The sequence below is a fragment of the Idiotropiscis lumnitzeri genome, chromosome 5, assembly GCF_059441095.1.
Source record: "Idiotropiscis lumnitzeri isolate Australia: NSW breed Sydney's pygmy pipehorse chromosome 5, RoL_Ilum_1.0, whole genome shotgun sequence".
Lineage (NCBI taxonomy): Eukaryota > Metazoa > Chordata > Actinopteri > Syngnathiformes > Syngnathidae > Idiotropiscis > Idiotropiscis lumnitzeri.
In genome coordinates this window covers 5,889,439-5,905,791 of record NC_142395.1, presented here as the reverse complement: position 1 = coordinate 5,905,791, position 16,353 = coordinate 5,889,439, and the positions used below count along the sequence as shown (strand labels likewise).

The 16,353-nt window shown below is 46.2% G+C and overlaps 3 non-coding genes across 3 annotated transcripts; all 3 read right to left on the bottom strand.

The window, feature by feature from the left end:
• Positions 1–3,270: 3,270 nt before the first annotated feature.
• LOC148336700 (5S ribosomal RNA) lies at positions 3,271–3,389 on the bottom strand. Its single transcript, XR_015843489.1, has one exon. It is a non-coding gene; the product is annotated as a 5S ribosomal RNA (ribosomal RNA).
• Positions 3,390–11,176: 7,787 nt separating this feature from the next.
• LOC148336699 (5S ribosomal RNA) lies at positions 11,177–11,295 on the bottom strand. The gene has a single exon (XR_015843472.1). It is a non-coding gene; the product is annotated as a 5S ribosomal RNA (ribosomal RNA).
• A 1,009-nt stretch (positions 11,296–12,304) lies between these two features.
• LOC148336698 (5S ribosomal RNA) lies at positions 12,305–12,423 on the bottom strand. The gene has a single exon (XR_015843454.1). It is a non-coding gene; the product is annotated as a 5S ribosomal RNA (ribosomal RNA).
• Between the last annotated feature and the right edge of the window lie 3,930 nt (positions 12,424–16,353).

Sequence of the window (16,353 nt, the reverse complement as noted above, 5' to 3'; positions counted from 1 at the left end):
TCTGTCTGTGTCAAGGCCCGGCTCCCATATGCTACAGGCTTACCTCCTTGTGTCAGAGCAGCCCCCAGCCCAGTCTCTGATGCATCACATTGAAGTGTCAACTCCTCGTCTCGATTGTAATACTTCAAAATGGGTGCACTGGCAATTTTGTGTTTCAGTCTATTAAACGCTTCCTCCTGTGTGTCAGTCCACTCCCACACATTCTCTTTGTGTGTAAGTTGGCGTAATATTTCACAATCATCAGACAAGTGGTCATAAAACTTGGACAAGTAATTTATCATCCCAACCAGTCTCTGTACTGCCTTGACATCCGTCGGCCTCGGCATCTCTTGGATTGCACGCACCTTCTCCGGGTCTATCTGCAGTCCCTCAGCTGTCAACAAATGTCCAATATACGGCACGGCCTGTCGCCGTAGTTTTATCTTCTCAAAGTTCAATTTGATGTTTCGCATTCTACATCTGTTTAGGAAGCACCTGAGTTTGTTGTCGTGGTCTCTACTTGCTTCTTCCAGCGATGTCCCTTCACCCGTGATCAACACATCATCAGCGATGATGTATATTCCTTCTAGCGCTTGTATGAGTCTTCTTTGGAATACTTCCGGCGCTGGACTTATTCCCATCGGCATTCTCAGCCAACGGTACCGACCAAAAGGAGTGGCAAACGTGGTGAGGTAGCTTGACTCCTCCCCCAATTTAACATGCCAGAAGCCATGCTTCACATCACACACTGTGAACATTTTCACCTTTGCCATTCCCGGAAGTATATCCTCAATCGTCGGAAGAGGGAAGTGGCTTCTTTTCAGCGCTCGATTGAGTGGTTTTGGGTCTATGCAGATTCTCGGTTTTCCATTGCGTTTCATCACTGTCACCATGCTACTTATCCAGTCAGTGCTACACTCAACCGGTGCGATAATGCCTCTTCTCTCAAGATCTTTTAATTCCTCTTTCAGTGGAGACATCAGTGAAACGGGTACTCTGCGTTTCGGCAGTTTAACAGGCGGCACTTCACTGTTTATTTCAATGTTATACTCGCCCTCCAAACAGCCATCACCAGTGAACACATCGCCAAACTCAGTCTTTATTTTCTCCAACGTTATGCAATCCTGTTGTCCTTCTTCTTTGACCTGTTCCAATTCTTTTTTCACAATGTCATCAATGGTAAGGATGTTCTCGTAGTGTACTTTAATTAGTTTCATGGCCTCACTGGCCTTCCGGCCCAATATGGGGATTTTGTCCACTTGGTCCACCACGAGAAACTCCAACCTGTACAATTTGTTGTTTCGAGGGTTTCTCACTTTAACCCTACATTTCCCCAACGGACACAACCTGGATTTATTATACATGACCAGCACTTTCTCTGTGTGCTCCAGTTGTGTGTCTGAGTTTAGGAGGTTTATTGGGATTATGTTACAGGTCGCCCCACAATCAATCTGAAAGTTCACATGTGTACCGTTTACCAGCATCCTTGCAAAGAGTTGCTGTCCCTTGTTGAGTCGCTCATTCACTTGGTGAACTATTTCATTGTTCCCCTTGCCATTTATCACAGCAATTGTCATTATATCCTCATATGTTTCTCCATCCTCTTCCGTGACAGCATTCACTGGTTTACATTTCCCTCCTTGTCCTATTTTCGATTTGCACTTCACAGCGAAATGATTTTCTTTCCCACACTTTTTACATTTCCTTCCAAAAGCTGGGCATTTTGTCTTACTTCGCTCATGCTTTCGTCCACAAAACCTACAATCGACTACATCACCGTTGCTTTTCCTTGCATCTTGTTTCACTGTATGTATTTCCTCCACAGTGTGTCCTTCCAGTGTCCTGCTGTTTTCTTTTGACAGTTCAGCAGCTCTACATATTAGTAGGCATTTCTCCAGTGTCAGTCTATCTTCCCTGAGGAGTCTCTCTCTCATGGCTGAGCTATTGGTGCCACACACAATGCGATCTCTAATTAGCGAGTCTTTTATGTCTCCAAAGTTGCATCCATTGGCTAGCACTCTCAGGTCCGTAAAATATTTGTCAATGGTTTCATCCGTGCCTTGGTTTCGCACAAAAAACTTGTATCTCACCACAGTCTCATTCACTTTCGGTGTGCAATGTTCATCCAGCAACCTTATCATTGCACTCACTGACCTCCTTGCCGACGAGTCGTCACCCGCCAGCGTGGCCAAAAGCTCCCTCCCACTCGCGCCGACGAGGTAATAGAAAAGCTTTGCTTTCGCTCCTTCCTCTGCGCGGGGCATGGTGAGGTACGTAGAGTGTAAATTCCTCCTTCCAGCATTTCCATGTCTTGGCTAGGTCGCCGGAGTCCAACAACAACATCGACGGAGGTTTCAGTCCTTCCATCGCGACGTCCTCTGTCCGTTCAGTACACCTGCTGCCGCGCCGTTCCGTTCACTCAGCTCGTCGGCAGCACGTACACACGGTTGTTGTCAACCCTCTCCCGCGTCCCCACTAGCGACTAGACCGCTGCCACCATGTTTCGTTCTGTTCTGTCATATGACTATACAGAATGGACGGTTAGAGCTCTTTCATTTGCTCACTGAATCTTTATTGTAACATCAACTGCACGGCTCTCATACACTCCACTTCCGCCTTGCTGGCGCAGTGTGCGTCTACTAAAACAGTCCCCCTGGGAACACCCAACCACCAACTAACCATCCCATTCTTACACCACCAATATATACACCAATAACTTGGGGGGGCGTTCACTGCTATCCACCCATGGTCATGTACCATTTATTTGACATTATTTAAATTAAATTGGAATAAATGGAAGAATAAAGTGGAACTAATAAAATAAGAACCAATGATATAACCAGTGAAGCTAAAAAAAATGAATGAAGCTTCTCCACACCTGCTAATTGCCACATTAACTATACTTCCCTTTATTGCATTCAGTAAACGCCATTTTTTAAAATTGATTCATTAACTTTTTATTTAGTAAACACTCACTGCACCAACCCAACCGGACTGCATCGGGTCATATGTCTGCTACACCTGTAGACTCCGAGGGTACCCTTTTGGTCTTAATGTGTGGCTCCGGAGCCACAGTCAAGTCTCCAGACACGCATTTGCAAATTGACACACGCATTTGCGAGTCGTCCACGGCGAGACTGTAGCAACACCCAAAGGCAGGGGACGCTGAATGTTGGCAATTTGTGCTCTCAGCCTGTCAGGCGAATATGTGGAAATTTATAAAAAAGCAGCTCGCATACTTGCTTACATTTGTCAAAGTTTTTTTTATTTATTTATTTTTTGCGGTGCAAAAGCTTGCAGCACCTGGTATTCCCAGGCGGACTCCCATCCAAGTACTAACCAGGCCCGACCCTGCTTAGCTTCCGAGATGGGACGAGATCGGGCGTTCTCAGGGTAGTATGGCCGCAAGCGAGAATTCCTTTCAAAATTTTGCATTTTATACATGTTGTCTTTATTGTGGCAAATACTTCAATCCAAAAATACGTAACAAGAATCTGAAACTATAACCACAGTCACAAATGTGTAACAACAATCTACAATGCATGATTGAAGTCACAGATATATGACAAATATCAGCAAATGTGTACAATGATTTGTTGGCACATACACATGGTTAAATGCGGACAAAAATCCGAAGATGGGCGACCTGTAAAAACGGGACCTTTTCTTACAGGTGACGTTTGCTACAGTCCTGCCGCGGACGACTCGCAAATGCGTGTGCTGATTTGCCAATGCGTGTCAGGAGACTTGTGTGTGGCTCCGTAGCTACACATTCGGACCACATGGGGGCACTAATATTATACCAGCCCCGTACCACCAATATATACACCAATAACTTGGGGGGGCGTTCACTGCTATCCACCCATGGTCATGTACCATTTATTTGACATTATTTAAATTAAATTGTAATAAATGGAAGAATAAAGTGGAACTAATAAAATAAGAACCAATGATATAACCAGTGAAGCTAAAAAAAATGAATGAAGCTTCTCCACACCTGCTAATTGCCACAGTAACTATACTTCCCCTTATTGCATTCAGTAAACACCATTTTTTAAAATTGATTCATTAACTTTTTATTTAGTAAACACTCACTGCACCAACCCAACCGGACTGCATCGGGTCATCTGTCTGCTACACCTGTAGACTCCGAGGGTACCCTTTTGGTCAATGTGTGGCTCCGGAGCCACAGTCAAGTCTCCAGACACGCATTTGCAAATTGCCACACGCATTTGCGAGTCGTCCACGGCGAGACTGTAGCAACACCCAAAGGCAGGGGACGCTGAATGTTGGCAATTTGTGCTCTCAGCCTGTCAGGCGAATATGTGGAAATTTATAAAAAAGCAGCTCGCATACTTGCTTACATTTGTCAAAGTTTTTTTTATTTATTTATTTTTTGCGGTGCAAAAGCTTACAGCACCTGGTATTCCCAGGCGGTCTCCCATCCAAGTACTAACCAGGCCCGACCCTGCTTAGCTTCCGAGATCGGACGTTCTTTTTTTTATTTTTTTTTATTATTGTAATAAAAACATCTGTACAAATAGAGGTTTGACTCAAGATCCAAACATTCATGAACAAACATCAGTAGGGATGTCCAACGATAGACAGTCGTAACCAAGGATGCATTTTAAAAATGAAAGTCCAGACTGTTGTCAGCAGAGAAAGTTACTAGCCCGTTGTTTACTGCCAAGTCGTCTTGAAAACGTTGGGGTCGATGTTCCTGAAGATGGGTGAGATGGGAGATGACCAACGATTTGAAGATGGACCAGTGATCGCCTTTCCTTTTTTCATGCAGGTGGATGTTTCTTGTGATGACGATGGAATGACGTGCTATGGCCAAGAGCAGCTTGAGGGCTTTGACATTTAGGCCTTTCCATGGTGAAGGGATGATACCGAACAGGAGAAGCCAGGAATTCTGGTCACCGCCACCACCCACTACCGGCGAGGGGAGTTTCACCCCCAGCCTCCTGGCAATGAGATCTTCTAGTCTGGATCTGAAATGTCGCACGACTCGGCATTGGAGAATGAGATGGTGAAAATCCTCCGGTTCCTCTCCGCACACTGGACATGTCCTGTCATAGGCACTTGGTAGAAAAGCATGCAGCGTTGTACATGGAAAGATTATCCTGTGTCTTATTTTAAAATCAGTGTTACTTACCTTGGGTGGAGTACACCAGTTAAACATGTCAGCCCAGATGGACGAGGGAGCCAGGGTGGGGTATGCCTGACGCCACGCGTTTTCTGCTGTTGGCTTTTTCAGTATTTTGGTTAGCAACACATGATAGAGTAGTTTTGTTGTGCACTCTGCCAGTCTAGTCGGTCGAGCCCCAAAGGTCAGCACATAATTTAAATCTGACTTCGTGGTGGTGTCTTCACTCTGTTGACATCCGCCCCAGAAGGTGCCCCCAGTGGCAATGCACGGAGTCTCTGATTTTTCCCACTGAGCGCAACACAGTGGCCCTTCGAAAGGGAACTTTGTGGAAGCGAAACAAGGTGCGAATGCGTTCAATGTTAAAATTCCCTTTCTGGTCTAATAAATCACCCATTGTTCTGATGTGTGCACTTTCTAAAACCCCACTTAACATCCTTTCCCCACTCCCTGGCTCACCGCCCAGGAGATCGGGATTGAACCTAAGTGGAATGTTCTGCAGTTGATGGAGTGACATTGGCTCTGTCCTAACCCATGGCCGCAATGCCCACCACGCCTCTAAGATTCCTTTTTCGAAGGGGTCCAGAGGGGGGAACATCGTGCGAGGCAACATCTGGCAGAGATTGAAGACGCCGTAGCAGCCTAGACCCTCTAAAATTGGCAGAAGAAAATCCTTCCAGGGAGCTGAGAAGGCAGGATTTAAAAACTTTCTGAGCAGCTTCAAGCGTAGTGCAGCCTTTTTTGTGCCAATGTCTGTCAAATTTAAGCCACCTGCTTGGACATCACCGATCAAGGTATAGTGCCCAATGAAACCTCTTTCCCTCTTCCACATGAAATAATTAAAAGTTAAATTTAATCTATTTAAAACATTCGCGGACATGTGAGTGACAGTCAGTGAGTGAATTAATTTTGAAATACACAGGTTATTGATGACCAATATTTTCCCTTTCAGAGTTAAATTCCTGAATTTCCACATATCTAAAGTGGATTTTACTTGTGGTAAAACTGTTTCCCATTGCTGTTCATCACAACAAGAAGTGTTCTCCCCAATCCAAACACCAAGGATTTTTTGGCTGAGTGTGGCCTCTTTAAAACCCCAGGTCTTTGGCACAGCGCTGGTGGTACCAAAAACGGCCATGGTGGACTTATCAAAATTGACTTTTGCACCCGAGGCTTGGCAGAAAATGTTGAGCTCGTTGAGAGCCACACTTAGACTCTCCACGTCTCTGACAAACAGGTTTGTATCGTCCGCATACTGTAGAATCTTAACTTCGCGTCCACTTGGTGTCCAAATGCCTTTTATGCTGTTATTTTGTTTGAGGAGTGGTTCTACAACAAGGCTAAAGAGTAGTGAGGACAGGGGGCACCCCTGTCTCACTGACCTTCCCAATTTAACAGGTCCTGTCAGTAGTCCGTTCACTTTGATTTTACTGGCTGCGTTTGCATACAGACGTTTTATCCAATTGGTAAAGGAAGACCCAAATCCAAATTTGTCAAGCACCTTCCATAAAAAAGAGTGCTCCACCCTATCAAAGGCTTTTTCGAAATCGAGGCTGACATGAATTCCGCACGAGGCAGCCATGTGTTTAGTTAAATACTTTATACTTAAAATAGTGTCTGAAATATCCCTTGTCGGAATGCTATATGACTGCGTTTCGGAGATGATGGTACCTATTACTTTTTTGAGACGAGCTGCTAAAACTTTGGCTAAGATTTTATAGTCAGTGTTCAAAAGACTAATCGGTCTATAGTTGCTCAATTGTTCAGACGCACCTTTCTTGTGTATTAACGTAACGGTACCTTCGCAAAATGATGAAGGGACCAGATCTTTTTTTTCCATGTGATGAAACAAATTGAGCAAGATAGGTGACAGCTTTTTCATAAAAGCCTTAAAGAACTCAGCCGTTAGACCATCGCAACCTGGGCTTTTTTTATTATTTAGATCTTGGATTGCCTTTGTGATTTCGAATTCGGACATTGAGTTGTCGCACATGTCTTTATCGTCCACACTCAGTACACGGTTTAAGGCGGCTATGGCCTCGGTGGCATGATCTGTCAACGGTTGTCGGAATTTGAAGAGATCAGTATAGAAAAATTCGACCTCTTCTAAAATGTCATCAATGTCCGTGACCATCGCGTGAGATTTGTGAGACCACAATTTAGATATATATGCTTTTCCTTGTTTATTTTTTTCCAGTCCCAAAAAGTACGCTGTTGATCGCTCGCCCTCTACAGCATTTTGAGCTTTGGCCCTCAGGGCTGCCCCTCTACACTTCTTTGCTTCAAGCAGCTCGAGTTTATGTTGCAGTGAGAAAAATAACGGGTCCACAGGCCCACGTGTTATCGCCGCAGATAGAGTTATTTTAAGCAATTGGTCTCTCAGTGTTCTCCTCTAATTTTTCCACCCAAGACTTAGCTCTACAATGATTAATTGACAATTTTTTTAAACGTAGTTTGACACTTTCCCACCAGTCTGTGATCCTGTCTACATACTTAGACTCCTCCTTTATCCCATCAAGAAAATAGTTTACTTTTGAAATAAAGCTCTCATCTTCTAGAAGCGAATTATTGAAGACCCAGAGACCACCGGTCCGCCTGCTTTTGTATAGACATAGATCAAACGACAGTAGCGCGTGATCACTCTGTCCAGACCATGTGTACTTGGGATTGTCCAGTCTCTGCGCAAGGGAAGCAGACGCTAAGCACAAGTCAATGCGCGATTGTTTAAGCGTGCCCAGTACTATTTGTTTGCGCGAGAAAGCCCTCCCCCTGAGGTTTAGGGTTCTCCAGATTTCTAACATATTGTTGTTGTTGATCAAGTTCAGTAGACAATTTCTGCTGACATCATTTTTGTAGGTGTTGTTGACACTAATGTCCAATTTACTCAGGGCGACATTGAAGTCGCCAGTCATAATTGTTCTATTGTTGACAAAAGAAAACACATGTAAGAAAAAGTCTCGTCTTTTTAGCTCCAGGTTTGGTGCATGGAGGTTGATGAGTCGGAGAGGCAATGAGCCATTAAAGTCTACCACTATAAATCTGCCCCCCGGATCAGCATGCACCAGGTTGGGGTGGCCCAGTGCACAGGTCCTAGACAGGATTGCTACGCCACAAGACCTGGGGGAGCCGAGGGCTACATGTACAGAGCCACGTACCATGCGACGAATCTTGTCAACATGCTCTTGGCTCCACCAGGTCTCTTGCAGACAAAGAACATCCCACTTTGTGTTATGTAAAATGTTGTCAATTTTGAGGTTGCTCCGCAGCCCGCAGGCATTAGCTGACACAAGGAGAACAGTCATTTTAAAGATAGGAGGGGAAGCGGCTTATCACTTAGACTTCTTCGATCTTCCTTTTCTCAAGCCTTCAGATTGCCTCTTTTTGGGTTCCGCTGTGCTGTGTTCCATTTTGTCATCAGACAATTTACAACTGTCATGACACTTGTCGACCGGTAAGGGGGCTTCTGCCATGTGGCATTGCGGCATCATTTGGGGCAATGATGAGCCTTCAGGCTGACCAACATTCCTCCCCACCGCAGATATCTCGCTCTCCCCCGTATCGCCGGTGCACGAGGCATTTAGGGAGGTCGGCAGGGAAAAATTGATACTGCTGATCCTTTCTGGATGTTGTTTCTTCCCCGGCCTAGGGATACAACTTTCCATAGTTGTCCCCCCCCTCTCAGGGGCAGAGAGTGGAATCTGCCCAACACTCACCCCCTTCAAAGGTTCGGCCCCGGTCGACATGGGATCAGGGGTAGGGCGATGCGCACCCCCCCCGCCTCGTTCGTGAGTAGAGCTAGGATTTTGACCTATAACTCCCTCCACTACAGGCACCCTTGTCCCACACAGCACTGTATCAGAGCTCATCTCACTATTCTCAAACAGGTGAGCTTTTGAAAGGTTTGTTTCTGGCAGGCGGACAACCGGCTTTGCGATAGTGGGACTGTCTTCCATTTCTATCGGTGCGGCCACAGAAATATCCTCGCCACAAACACAAAGGACAGGGTATTGTCTGCACACACCACAACGACGAAGGTGAGTCTCATTACATTCTCTGGCATAATGTCCCTGCTTGCCACATTTCCGGCACAAGAATTCCGGACAATCCCTGTACACATGTTCCGGGGACAGGCAACCTCGACACACTTTGACCTGTCGATCATGGATCACCCTGAAATATTCAGGCCCTGAGGCAGTGATGAAGCGAGCAGAATATGGTAAAGATTTTACAGTGTCAGTAAATCTTACTTTAACAAAGCGGGTCCCGTCAGCTACATCGGTGCCCGGCCACATTTTCCTCCGTACATTGGAGGTCGCCGATACGCCCCAGGACTGAAGTTTATCATATATTTCGGAGTCTTCAATATATGCCGGCAGGTGTAGAAAGGATACGACCATTTCGTCGGTTGTTATCTCCCGACCATGTATCCGCGCCGCGCCCATCCGGAAGCCATCAAGTAGCTTCTTCTTCGCTTGAATAGAGCTTACTGTTATTTCAAATTTGTCAGAGGAAATCCTCCGACAGGCCTTAATCTGCCCACACACTTCCTTAATTCCCCTAATTAACCATAAAGGAGTGATCTCATCACCATTGTCTATGTCCAGAAATACCGTGAGGTCTTTATCAAAAATTATGCTCTCAGTCACAACATTGCTCACCATTCCATCGCTGTTCAAACCTTGTCTCTTGGTCGCCGCCAGCATGCCATCAGGCACTCGATTCAATGACTGCTCCATGGTTTGTCCTAATGAGTCCATTGAACCTGGATCCGGGAGAAAGAAGGGGGGGGATGGGGAGAAGAAACAAAAGAAACCCCCCTCCACAGCACGGAGGCTGGGAGGAGAAAAAAAAAAAGCTAAACAAAAACTCCCAAAAATTCAGAAAACATTAACCAAGATTTGCCACAAAAAAAGACATAAGCCAGCAGCATAAAGCTCTGACTGTCACCTCTGCACACTCACGCAGAGTGACAATCAGGCACACCTGCAATCACTCAACCAACCACACCTGGGCGTTCTCAGGGTAGTATGGCCGTAAGCGAGAATTCGCTCCAAAATTTTGCATTTTATACATGAGGTCTTTATTGTGGCAAATACTTCAATCCAAAAATACGTAACAAGAATCTGAAACTATAACCACAGTCACAAATGTGTCACAACAATCTACAATGCATGATTGAAGTCACAGATATATGACAAATATCAGCAAATGTGTACAATGATTTGTTGGCACATACACATGGTTAAATGCGGACAAAAATCCGTAGATGGGCGACCTGTAAAAACGGGACCTTTTGATTGGCTGTGTTCTTACAGGTGACGTTTGCTACAGTCCTGCCGCGGACGACTCGCAAATGCGTGTGCTGATTTGCAAATGCGTGTCAGGAGACGTGTGTGGCTCCGTAGCTACACATTCGGACCACATGGGGGCACTAATATTATACCAGCCCCGTACCACCAATATATACACCAATAACTTGGGGGGGCGTTCACTGCTATCCACCCATGGTCATGTACCATTTATTTGACATTATTTAAATTAAATTGGAATAAATGGAAGAATAAAGTGGAACTAATAAAATAAGAACCAATGATATAACCAGTGAAGCTAAAAAAAATGAATGAAGCTTCTCCACACCTGCTAATTGCCACATTAACTATACTTCCCTTTATTGCATTCAGTAAACACCATTTTTTAAAATTGATTCATTAACTTTTTATTTAGTAAACACTCACTGCACCAACCCAACCGGACTGCATCGGGTCATATGTCTGCTACACCTGTAGACTCCGAGGGTACCCTTTTGGTCAATGTGTGGCTCCGGAGCCACAGTCAAGTCTCCAGACACGCATTTGCAAATTGCCACACGCATTTGCGAGTCGTCCACGGCGAGACTGTAGCAACACCCAAAGGCAGAGGACGCTGAATGTTGGCATTTTGTGCTCTCAGCCTGTCAGGCGAATATGTGGAAATTTATAAAAAAGCAGCTCGCATACTTGCTTACATTTGTCAAAGTTATTTTTATTTATTTATTTTTTGCGGTGCAAAAGCTTACAGCACCTGGTATTCCCAGGCGGTCTCTCATCCAAGTACTAACCAGGCCCGACCCTGCTTAGCTTCCGAGATCGGACGAGATCGGGCGTTCTCAGGGTAGTATGGCCGTAAGCGAGAATTCCCTCCAACATTTTGCATTTTATACATGTGGTCTTTATTGTGGCAAATACTTCAATCCAAAAATACGTAACAAGAATCTGAAACTATAACCACAGTCACAAATGTGTCACAACAATCTACAATGCATGATTGAAGTCACAGATATATGACAAATATCAGCAAATGTGTACAATGATTTGTTGGCACATACACATGGTTAAATGCGGACAAAAATCCGTAGATGGGCGACCTGTAAAAACGGGACCTTTTGATTGGCTGTGTTCTTACAGGTGACGTTTGCTACAGTCCTGCCGCGGACGACTCGCAAATGCGTGTGCTGATTTGCAAATGCGTGTCAGGAGACGTGTGTGGCTCCGTAGCTACACATTCGGACCACATGGGGGCACTAATATTATACCAGCCCCGTACCACCAATATATACACCAATAACTTGGGGGGGCGTTCACTGCTATCCACCCATGGTCATGTACCATTTATTTGACATTATTTAAATTAAATTGGAATAAATGGAAGAATAAAGTGGAACTAATAAAATAAGAACCAATGATATAACCAGTGAAGCTAAAAAAAATGAATGAAGCTTCTCCACACCTGCTAATTGCCACATTAACTATACTTCCCTTTATTGCATTCAGTAAACACCATTTTTTAAAATTGATTCATTAACTTTTTATTTAGTAAACACTCACTGCACCAACCCAACCGGACTGCATCGGGTCATATGTCTGCTACACCTGTAGACTCCGAGGGTACCCTTTTGGTCAATGTGTGGCTCCGGAGCCACAGTCAAGTCTCCAGACACGCATTTGCAAATTGCCACACGCATTTGCGAGTCGTCCACGGCGAGACTGTAGCAACACCCAAAGGCAGAGGACGCTGAATGTTGGCATTTTGTGCTCTCAGCCTGTCAGGCGAATATGTGGAAATTTATAAAAAAGCAGCTCGCATACTTGCTTACATTTGTCAAAGTTTTTTTTATTTATTTATTTTTTGCGGTGCAATAGCTTACAGCACCTGGTATTCCCAGGCGGTTTCCCATGCAAGTACTAACCAGGCCCGACCCTGCTTAGCTTCCGAGATCGGACGAGATCGGGCGTTCTCAGGGTAGTATGGCCGTAAGCGAGAATTCCTTCCAAAATTTTGCATTTTATACATGTGGTCTTTATTGTGGCAAATACTTCAATCCAAAAATACGTAACAAGAATCTGAAACTATAACCACAGTCACCGGTTTCCGGCGCCGCGCGAGTGGCTGCCTGTTTACAGCAGCGTGGCTCACTATTGAGCCTTTTTCGTGTGTTTTTTCCCTTTACCCTTTTTTATTTTATTTTTACCTCACCTCAGCAATGGACATCCAACTTGCGGTGGTTTTACTACTGTTGGGGGCTGTTTTTTGCGCGATCGTGTCCGGAGACTAAACTCGGAGCTACGGATCGATCGTGAACACAAGAGATCAGCTGTTAGCACTCCGTGCTAACCCCGCGTGTGCTCCCGGAGCGAGACCCGATATTCCCCGCGAGCTGAGGAGGAAGAGACGGGGATGTCGTGCGGGGGCTAAACGCCAGGCAAGGAGGAGACGATATCACCCCGTCCTCCCGTCCGTTATTATGGGGAATGTTCGATCCCTCTCCAACAAAATGGACGAGCTAACAGCGCTAACCCGGCACGAGAGGATTGTCCGGGAGGCTAGCTTGCTGGTGTTCACGGAGTCGTGGCTAACAGAGCTAACGCCGGACGCCGTCGTGGAATTGGACGGCTTCCAAATACTACGCGCGGACAGGACACTGGAGAGCGGTAAGAGAAAAGGGGGAGGGCTGGCTGTGTTTGTTAATGATAGATGGTGTAACCCTGGGCATATAACTGTTAAGGATCAACTTTGCAGTCGGGACATTGAGATGATAGCTGTTAGCATGCGTCCGGTCTATTTACCGCGAGAGTTCAGTCATGTGATCGCGGTGGCGGCGTACGTGCCTCCCTCTGCTAACGGTGAGACAGCCTGTGATGTACTGAATGCAGCTGTGAGCAGGCTACAAACACAGCACCCAAATGCCTTGTTCCTTATCTCTGGTGACTTCAATCATGCTTCTCCTTCCTCCTCTCTGCCTTCATTCACACAATATGTAACATGCCAAACCAGAGACAATAAAATATTGGACCTCTTCTATGCCAACACCAAGGAGGCGTACACGTCACTGCCCCTCCCCCCGCTGGGCAAAGCTGACCACAACTTGGTTGCTCTCCTGCCTGTGTGCAAACCTCTCGTCCGCAGGCAGCCAGCTGTGACACGCACAGTTCAGCGATGGTCCGGAGAAGCCGAGGAGGCCTTGAAGGACTGTTTCAACACAACTGTGTGGGAGGTATTCAGCGAAGCTCACGGTGAGGACATTAATGGTCTAACAGACACAGTTACAGACTATATTAACTTCTGCATGGAGAACACCATTCCCACCAGGACTGTAAGATGTTTCTCCAACAACAAACCCTGGATCACACCGGACATTAAAGCTCTCCTGAAGGAGAAAAAGAGGGCTTTTGTTTCAGGCGACAAGGACGAGCTGAAGAGAGTGCAGCGTCAGCTGAGAAGGAGGATCCGAGAGGGGAAAAAGTCCTACAGGATGCGGATGGAAGAACAACTGCAGCGGAACAATGCCAGGGGTGTCTGGAGGGGCCTGAAGACCATCTCAGGCCACGGACAAGCAGGTAAGACCCAGAAGGGGGGGGGGGCTTCAGTGGGCAAATGAGTTGAACCTATTTTTCAATAGGTTTGATCAAATGTCTGACCCCGCTCAGGCTTCCCTGATGCAGCCCCCACCCACCCCTCCTGCCACTGCGAACAAGACCCTCTCTCCCCCTCTCTCGCCCCTCTCTCTCTCCACAGGCTCCAGTTCCCAGCCTCATCAGACAACCACCACTTCCTCCTGCTCAGCCTTGTTCCTCACAACATCTCAGGTGAAGAACCAGCTGAGGAAGATGAAGGCGAGGAAGGCGGCAGGCCCAGATGGGATCAGCTCCCAGCTCCTCAAATCCTGCGCAGACCAGCTGTGTGGAATCGTCCAGCACATGTTCAACCTGAGCTTGAAGCTGGGCAGAGTCCCCCAGCTGTGGAAAACATCCTGCCTGGTTCCGGTTCCAAAGACACCCCATCCGAAGGAGCTCAACAACTTCAGACCAGTGGCGCTGACGTCTCATCTGATGAAGACCCTGGAGAGACTGGTCCTCGTCCATCTGCGCCCCCTGGTCAGCTCCTCAATGGACCCACTCCAGTTTGCATACCAGCCTGGCATCAGTGTGGATGATGCCATCATCTACCTGCTCCACACTTCACTCTTCCACCTGGAGAAGGCGGGGGGCACGGTGAGGATCATGTTCTTTGATTTCTCAAGTGCTTTCAACACCATCCAGCCCGCCTTATTGGGAGACAAGCTGGAGCAGGCGGGAGTGGCCCACCACCTCATCACATGGATTCACAACTACCTCACAAACCGGCCACAGTACGTGAGAACACAGGACTGTGTGTCTGACGTGCTCCTCTGCAGCACGGGAGCGCCGCAGGGAACTGTGCTGGCTCCCTTCCTGTTCACCCTCTACACCTCGGACTACAAATACAATTCCACAACCTGTCACCTGCAGAAGTTCTCTGATGACTCTGCGATTGTCGGCCTCATCACTGACGATGACGATCGGGAGTACAGAGGGGCTACGCAGGGGTTCGTGGACTGGTGTCAGCAGAACCGCCTCCAAATCAACGCTGGGAAATCCAAAGAGCTGGTGGTGGATTTCCGCAAGCGTCGGCACTCTCCACCTGCACCAGTGAATATCCAGGGAACAGACGTTGAGAGGGTCTCAACTTACAAGTACCTGGGTGTTCATCTGAACAATAAACTGGACTGGAGCGACAACACAGACGCTCTCTATAGGAAGGGTCAGAGCAGACTCTTCCTACTCAGGCGGCTGAGGTCCTTTGGCGTTCGGGGAACACTCCTCAGGAACTTCTATGACTCGGTGGTTTCATCAGTCATCTTCTATGGAGTGGTCTCCTGGGCAGGAGGCATCTCGGGCCGAGACAAAAAGAGACTGGACAAACTGGTGAGGAGGGCCAGCTCTGTCCTGGGCTGCTCCCTGGACTCTGTGGACTCAGTGGGGGGCAGAAGGATGACGGCAAAACTGTCATCAATGCTGGACAAACCAGCCCACCCATTCAATGACACTCTGAGAACACTTTACAGCTCCTTCAGTGACAGACTTTTACACCCTCGCTGTACCAAAGAGAGATTTCGCCGCTCCTTCCTGCCAACTGCTGTCAGACTTTTTAACAAGAACATTGGGTCAGGCCTACAAACGGGAGGGCATTAGTGCAATTGTGCAGTCCTAGGATGCAATATTAACTACTACTGTACTTTCAGCCAAGGGTGTACTTAAATATTGACCAATGATGTATTTTGTTTACCATTACAGTATTCTTATTACAATACTTCTATCACTGTAGTATTTCTACCACTGCAGGATGTTCACTATTACAGTACTTTTATCATTGCAGTACTTTTATCATTGCAGTACTTTTATCATTGCAGTATTTTTCTATCATTGCGGTACTTTTACTATTAGAGTACTTTTACCATTGCAGTACTTTTACCATTGCAGTACTTTCATCATTGCAGTATTTTTCTATCGTTGCAGTACTTTTACTATTACAGTACTTTTACCATTGCAGTATTTTCTATCATGCAGTACTTTTCTATCATTTCAGTACTCTTACCATTACAGTACTTTTATCATTGCAATATTTTTATGATTGCAGTATTTTCAATCATTCAGTAGTTTTTATCATTACAGCGTTTCCCCCTCCGTATAATGGACAAACATTAGGAGTGTTTCCTTACACTTAGATACGTTTATACTGTGTATATTTGCATGCTTTTTCTGAATGTCTGCTGCTAATGTTATACATTAACGGCTACATTACGCCGCCGACTCTGTGTGATCTATATCTTTGCTGCTGTAACACCTCAAATTTCCCCATTGTGGGACTAATAAAGGACATCTTATCTTATC